Genomic DNA, 7,500 nt, shown 5'->3' on the forward strand with positions numbered 1-7,500 from the left:
GAGTTGTTACGTGCACGCGTATGGTGCGATTGCGTCGATTCGCTTTTCTGTACGGGGAGTAATAGAACGTTGAGTTGACTTATCGGGTCTTCGTTGGAATTACCGTCGCTGGCATTGTAAACTCCAGATGACCTTGTGATTCCTTCGTCGGGCACTGGTAAAGGGTGGCGATGATGCGTTCTATAATAGAAATACCCGTCGTAGCGTTTCTTCCGAGTCAACCCGCTCACGAAACTCTCTCTCGTCGTGGAATCCCCGCGTCGGAGAGTAAAACGCGAATTCATACTATGAAAACTTACGTCTCTCGACGATGGGACGATCCACGCGAAGAGTTGTTTACGTGCACGCGTATGGTGCGATTGCGTCGATTCGCTTTTCTGTACGGGGAGAAATAGAACGTTGAGTTGACTTATCGGGTCTTCGTTGGAATTACCGTCGCTGGCATTGTAAACTCCAGATGACCTTGTGATTCCTTCGTCGGGCACTGGTAAAGGGTGGCGATGATGCGTTCTATAATAGAAATACCCGTCGTAGCGTTTCTTCCGAGTCAACCCGCTCACGAAACTCTCTCTCTCGTCGTGGAATCCCCGCGTCGGAGAGTAAAACGCCGAAGGCTTACTATGAAACTTACGTCTCTCGACGATGGGACGATCCACGCGAAGAGTTGTTACGTGCACGCGTATGGTGCGATTGCGTCGATTCGCTTTTCTGTACGGGGAGTAATAGAACGTTGAGTTGACTTATCGGGTCTTCGTTGGAATTACCGTCGCTGGCATTGTAAACTCCAGATGACCTTGTGATTCCTTCGTCGGGCACTGGTAAAGGGTGGCGATGATTCGTTCTATAATAGAAATACCCGTCGTAGCGTTTCTTCCGAGTCAACCCGCTCACGAAACTCTCTCTCGTCGTGGAATCCCCGCGTCGGAGAGTAAAACGCGAATTCATAGTATGGAAACTTACGTCTCTCGACGATGGGACGATCCACGCGAAGAGTTGTTACGTGCACGCGTATGGTGCGATTGCGTCGATTCGCTTTTCTGTACGGGGAGCAATAGAACGTTGAGTTGACTTATCGGGTCTTCGTTGGAATTACCGTCGCTGGCATTGTAAACTCCAGATGACCTTGTGATTCCTTCGTAGGGCACTGGTAAAGGGTGGCGATGATTCGTTCTATAATAGAAATACCCGTCGTAGCGTTTCTTCCGAGTCAACCCGCTCACGAAACTCTCTCTCGTCGTGGAATCCCCGCGTCGGAGAGTAAAACGCGAATTCATACTATGAAAACTTACGTCTCTCGACGATGGGACGATCCACGCGAAGAGTTGTTTACGTGCACGCGTATGGTGCGATTGCGTCGATTCGCTTTTCTGTACGGGGAGAAATAGAACGTTGAGTTGACTTATCGGGTCTTCGTTGGAATTACCGTCGCTGGCATTGTAAACTCCAGATGACCTTGTGATTCCTTCGTCGGGCACTGGTAAAGGGTGGCGATGATGCGTTCTACAATAGAAATACCCGTCGTAGCGTTTCTTCCGAGTCAACCCGCTCACGAAACTCTCTCTCGTCGTGGAATCCCCGCGTCGGAGGGTAAAACGCGATATATAATAGTATATGCCAGTGGTTCGCGCGCGTCGTCTCTGAGATACGCGGTCGACAGAGTTCCGAAAACACGTGATGTGCCACGATTTCCGTGCGTCTTACATCTTTCGACGATGGGACGATCCACGCGAAGAGAACGTTCGTGCTTGCGTGAGGTGCAACAGCGTCGATTCGCTTTTCTGTACGGGGAGAAATAGAACGTTGAGTTGACTTATCGGGTCTTCGTTGGAATTACCGTCGCTGGCATTGTAAACTCCAGATGACCTTGTGATTCCTTCGTCGGGCACTGGTAAAGGGTGGCGATGATTCGTTCTATAATAGTAATACCCGTCGTAGCGTTTCGACCGATGTCACCCGCCACGAAAGTCTCTCTCGACGTGGAAACCCCGCGCCGAAGAGTAAACGCGAAGGCTTACCATACGAAAGAAAACGGTATTATACGCCTGTGGTATGTGCGTCTCGGCTCTGTGATACGCGATCGGCAGAGTTACAAAAAAACGTTGATGGGCCACGATTTCCGTGCGTCTTACATCTTTCGACGATGGGACGATCCACGCGAAGAGTAGTTACGTGCTCGCGCGAGGTGCGATAGCGTCGATTCGCTTTTCTGTACGGGGAGAAATAGAACGATGAGTTGACTTATCGGGTCTTCGTTGGAATTACCGTCGCTGGCATTGTAAACTCCAGATGACCTTGTGATTCCTTCGTCGGGCACTGGTAAAGGGTGGCGATGATTCGTTCTATAATAGAAATACCCGTCGTAGCGATTCGGCCGAGTCACCCGCCACGAAACTCTCTCTCGTCGTGGAATCCCCATGTCGGAGAGTAAAACGCGAAGGCTAACTATATAAGAAATATATAGTATTATTTATGCCTGTGGTTCTCCGTTTGCCCTACTCTCAGATACGCGACTCGGAGAGTTACGAATAATCGTGATGGACCACGATTTCTGTACGTCTTACATCTTTCGACGATGGGACGATCCACGCGAAGAGATCATTCCTGCTTGCGTGAGGTGCGATAGCGCCGATTCGCTTTTCTGTACGGGGAGAAATAGAACGATGAGTTGACTTATCGGGTCTTCGTTGGAATTACCGTCGCTGGCATTGTAAACTCCAGATGACCTTGTGATTCCTTCGTCGGGCACTGGTAAAGGGTGGCGATGATTCGTTCTATAATAGAAATACCCGTCGTAGCGATTCGGCCGTGTCACCCGCCACGAAAATCTCTCTCGTCGTGGAATCCCCGCGTCGTAGAGTAAACGCGAAGGCTTGCTATAGAAGACTATAGTTTATACGCCTGTGGTTCACCGGTTGCCTGCTCTCCGGGGTACGCGATCGCGCAGGAGTTACGGAAGAACTTGATGGGCCACGATCTCCAAGCGGCTATATCTTTCGACGATGGGACGATTCACGCGAAGAGAACGTTCGTGCATGCGTGAGGTGCGATAGCGTTGATTCGCTTGTCTGTACGGGGAGAAATAGAACGATGAGTTGACTTATCGGGTCTTCGTTGGAATTACCGTCGCTGGCATTGTAAACTCCAGATGACCTTGTGATTCCTTCGTCGGGCACTGGTAAAGGGTGGCGATGATTCGTTCTATAATAGAAATACCCGTCGTAGCGTTTCGACCGATGTCACCCGCCACGAAATTCTCTCTCGTCGTGGAATCCCCGCGTCGGAGAGTAACCGCCGAAGGCTTGCTATAGAAGACTATAGTTTATACGCCTGTGGTTCACCGGTTGCCGGCTCTCCGGGGCACGCGAAGGTTACGGAGGGACGTGAAGCGCCCGAGCAATGAAACGTCCGCAGGAGGAAACGAGCAACCGCCGAACATTGTTTCGCGACGTTTCCATAATGTATTGTCGTTTCGCTCGCATCCCGCTTCTTTCCCCTAGTTTCCTCGACGCGTAGTTTCGCAGCCTTAGTGGACGAATCATTCTCGATTCGAGGAAAGATATGCAGTGGGGCGTGCAATGAGCCCGCCAGAGACCACGATCTCCAATGCGTCTTTACATCTTTGGACGATGGGACGATCCACGCGAAGAGAACGTTCGTGCTTGCGCGAGGTGCATTAGCGTCGATTCGCTTTTCTGTACGGGGAGAAATAGAACGATGAGTTGACTTATCGGGTCTTCGTTGGAATTACCGTCGCTGGCATTGTAAACTCCAGATGACCTTGTGATTCCTTCGTCGGGCACTGGTAAAGGGTGGCGATGATTCGTTCTATAATAGAAATACCCGTCGTAGCGATTCGGCCGAGTCACCCGCCACGAAACTGTCTCTCTTTCGTCGTGGAAACCCCGCGTCGGAGAGTAAAACGCGCGAAGGCTGTGACTGTAACATATATATATATATATACACAGTATACAATGCCTGTGGTTTTTGCGCGTGTCGGCTCTTCGGTATACGCGATCGGCCAGAGTTACGGAGGGACGGTGAAGCGCACGAGAAATTGAAACGGCCGCACGATTGGAACCGAGCAACCGTCGAACATTGTTTCGCGACGTTTCCATAATGCGTTTTCGTTTCGCTCGCATACCGCTTCTTTTCCCCTAGTCTCTGAGACGCGTTTTCGAGCCGTTCTTCTACTATCGATTCTCGTAGAGAGAAGGGACCGGGTAGTCTGGAAGTGGAACCCGCATCTTGCGTGTACCGTACACGGAATTGAGAGGACCGGCCGTGAAGCTCGTTTTAAAGCCGTGCGTCTGACACCCAACTCTTGCGCGCCAATTTCGCGGCAAGAGATAATATGGGACGAATGACCGGCAAAGAGCCAGCTGTGAAGTCTGTTTTTTTAATCGAATCCGTGGACGTGTGTATGCCGTAGCGTCGCTCGTCGTGTTCGTTCATGGTCGTTCCGAGAGAAAGAACGAAAGCGGTAACGAAGGGACCGGCCGTGAAGCTCGTTTTAAAGCCGCGCGTCTGACACCCAACTCTTGCGCGCCAATTTCGCGGCAAGAGATAACATGGGACGAATGACCGGCAAAGAGCCAGCTGTGAAGTCTTTTTTCATTATTTGCTTTCAATCGATCGATCGGTACGATTCGTGCAACGTTTCGCGCGATGCGACGCGAAAACATGCGCGCAACAATAGATGCGTCTGATCGGAAGAACGCGAGGGTCGACTGCACGCGATGGATTCAGTATCGGGTAGGATACAAAATATATCCCCGTCGTTTCCACGCGTGCGAGTCTTCTGCGTCTTTCGCGGGTTTTTGAATGCACTATACGCCCGGAACGTCGAGAAATATATACATATTACTTGAACGTTTTTCGTCTCGAAAGGCTTCGGTGTCGTCTCCAAGGCGACGCCTGAATCTCCTTCGCGCGCTGGTCGGAGATTCAGGTATCAACTTTTATCTTCTCTTTGAAAGAAGAGAGATATTAGGTCGAACAAGTGAGAATAAAATTATATATGTGAAATATAAAATTTATACGATTACCCTGAACGGTGGATCACTTGGCTCGTGGGTCGATGAAGAACGCAGCTAATTGCGCGTCAACGTGTGAACTGCAGGACACATGAACATCGACATTTCGAACGCACATTGCGGTCCACGGATACAATTCCTGGACCACGCCTGGCTGAGGGTCGTTTACGTACCATACACTGCTTGCGTAGCTCTGTCAAATCCCCGCCGTCGTTCACCTCTTCGGATCGAACGTTTTTTTACCGAAGGGCGCAAAGAACGTCTCTGAGTCGGGTTAAGAGAAGGATGCTACGTACGAGCGAACGATGGGTGTCTCGTCGGCGTTTGTCGCGGACACGCGAAAATTCTGTGAATTTCACGGACAGTGTACGTTCTAGTTGTTGCAAAACGATCGGAATCGTTTGTATGGACTCGCGTGAGTGTTCGCGGCGTCGTGCGTCGTTCAATTACGACCGCCCGCGGATACCGCTCCACTGCGATATGGATCTGAGCGACAACTTTTTCGGCTGTTCGTGAGATGAACGGTTTCGTGTGTTTAGAAAAATTTTTTTTCCCGCGCTCCCGACGTCACCTGAAATGATGCGTCAGAGGTGAAAGAAAATATTAAGAAGTCGAGAGAGAGAGACTACACACGTTTTATTCATATTTTGTATACCGTGCGTGAGACGGATGTGCACGACACGTCGTATGTCGGTATATTACCGACTGGCCCCAGGGAGATTGTTTTCTTCCTCTCTTACGAATGAGATGTACGTTTCGGAGGATCGTCGTTACCGAAACACACGGCAAAACGAGACTTCTCGCAGCAGAACCTTTATACACAATACACATCGACTCTTTTTACCCCGAGAGAGAGAGAAAAGGTGTATTTCTTTTTTTTATTTTTCGAATTCGACGCACGAACGCTTTGACGACTGGAGAAAAACACGGTGTGTGTTAAAATCGTGCGGGACGAGCATGCGTATTCGTAACGGGTCGAATAGTTCTTATTCCCCGTCGTCGCGTGTCCTCGCTGGACCACCACCGTGCGCTTCCGCCACGTTCAGTTGAATTTCGAAATATATATATATAAAAAGAATCACCATATACTCTCTTTCGGGAGGTGTATTTTTATCGGTTTCTGCTATAGAGAAGAGACGGAGATCGTGTTGTGAGGTGTAACGTTTCTGTATCCCCGTTTCGGAGGATCGTCGTTATCGGCGGAACACACGTCAAAACGAGACTTCTCGCAGAACCTTTATACACAATACACATCGACTCTTTTACCCCGAGAGAGAGAAAAGGTGTTTTTCTTTTTTTTTTATTTTTCGAATTCGACGCACGAACGCTTTGACGACTGGAGAAAAACACGGTGTGTGTTAAAATCGTGCGGGACGAGCATGCGTATTCGTAACGGGTCGAATAGTTCTTATTCCCCGTCGTCGCGTGTCCTCGCTGGACCACCACCGTGCGCTTCCGCCACGTTCAGTTGTATTTCGAAATATATATATATATAAAAAGAATCACCATATACTCTCTTTCGGGAGGTGTATTTTTATCGGTTTCTGCTATAGAGAAGAGACGGACGATCGTGTGTGACACCACGTGGTAACGTTTCCGTATCCCCGTAAAATACGTTTATCTTTTCTCGTAGAAAAGAGAGAGGAAGAGGCAGGAGCTCCTCTTTGGCGAGGCTTTCGAACGTCGCGTCCCGTCCGCCGGAATATAATGATATAAATATATAACCGCCGCCGACTTTGTGCGAAAGCGTTGAAACGAACGCGTCGGTCGCCCCATGGTGTGTGTTTGTCGTGTCTTCTTTTCCTCTTCTGCACTTCTCTTCACTGTCGATCGCGAGACCGCGCGAGATCCGCTTCGGTCGTCCAGTCCCCGAAAATTCTTCTCGGACGGGCGTTAAAGTTAACCGGAGCGCGAGATCGTCTAGCGAGAGTCTTTTTCGCGATCGAGTAAAATGTGATAGAAGAAGGAGAAGAGTGTAAAAAGAGAATATAGACACGCGACGCAGCAGAGACCACTGGTGAGGCGCATAAGACGCGTTCGCGAACGATTTTTCGCGACGATACGGAGTCGCGCGTGTCGCGGTATATTTATCATTTATATACGTTATAATATGAATATTGTTGTGTTCGAACGCACTCTCCTCTAGACTTTGTTTTTTTTGCCTTTGAGCGATTTTTATGAAATTCGATTGAATTTTCATACAATTCACGTTCACGACGACCTCAGAGTAGGCGAGATTACCCGCTGAATTTAAGCATATTACTAAGCGGAGGAAAAGAAACTAACAAGGATTTCCTTAGTAGCTGCGAGCGAACAGGAATTAGCCCAGCACTGAATCCCGCGGTTCCGCCGTAGGGAAATGTAGTGTTCAGGAGGGTCCATTTATCCCGTGACGTCGAACCGCGTCCAAGTCCATCTTGAATGGGGCCATTTACCCGTAGAGGGTGCCAGGCCCGTAGCGACCGGT

The 7,500-nt window shown here is 49.6% G+C and overlaps 1 non-coding gene and 1 pseudogene across 1 annotated transcript; both read left to right on the forward strand.

Annotated features, from left to right (window-relative positions):
* The first annotated feature begins 5,042 nt into the window (after window positions 1-5,042).
* Window positions 5,043-5,197, forward strand: LOC143176241 (5.8S ribosomal RNA). Its single transcript, XR_013000819.1, has one exon. It is a non-coding gene; the product is annotated as a 5.8S ribosomal RNA (ribosomal RNA).
* A 2,053-nt stretch (window positions 5,198-7,250) lies between these two features.
* LOC143176242 (large subunit ribosomal RNA) overlaps window positions 7,251-7,500 on the forward strand; it is a 6,568-nt pseudogene continuing 6,318 nt past the window's right edge.

This window comes from Nomia melanderi, unplaced genomic scaffold (genome assembly GCF_051020985.1).
Source record: "Nomia melanderi isolate GNS246 unplaced genomic scaffold, iyNomMela1 scaffold0436, whole genome shotgun sequence".
In the NCBI taxonomy this organism is placed as follows: domain Eukaryota; kingdom Metazoa; phylum Arthropoda; class Insecta; order Hymenoptera; family Halictidae; genus Nomia; species Nomia melanderi.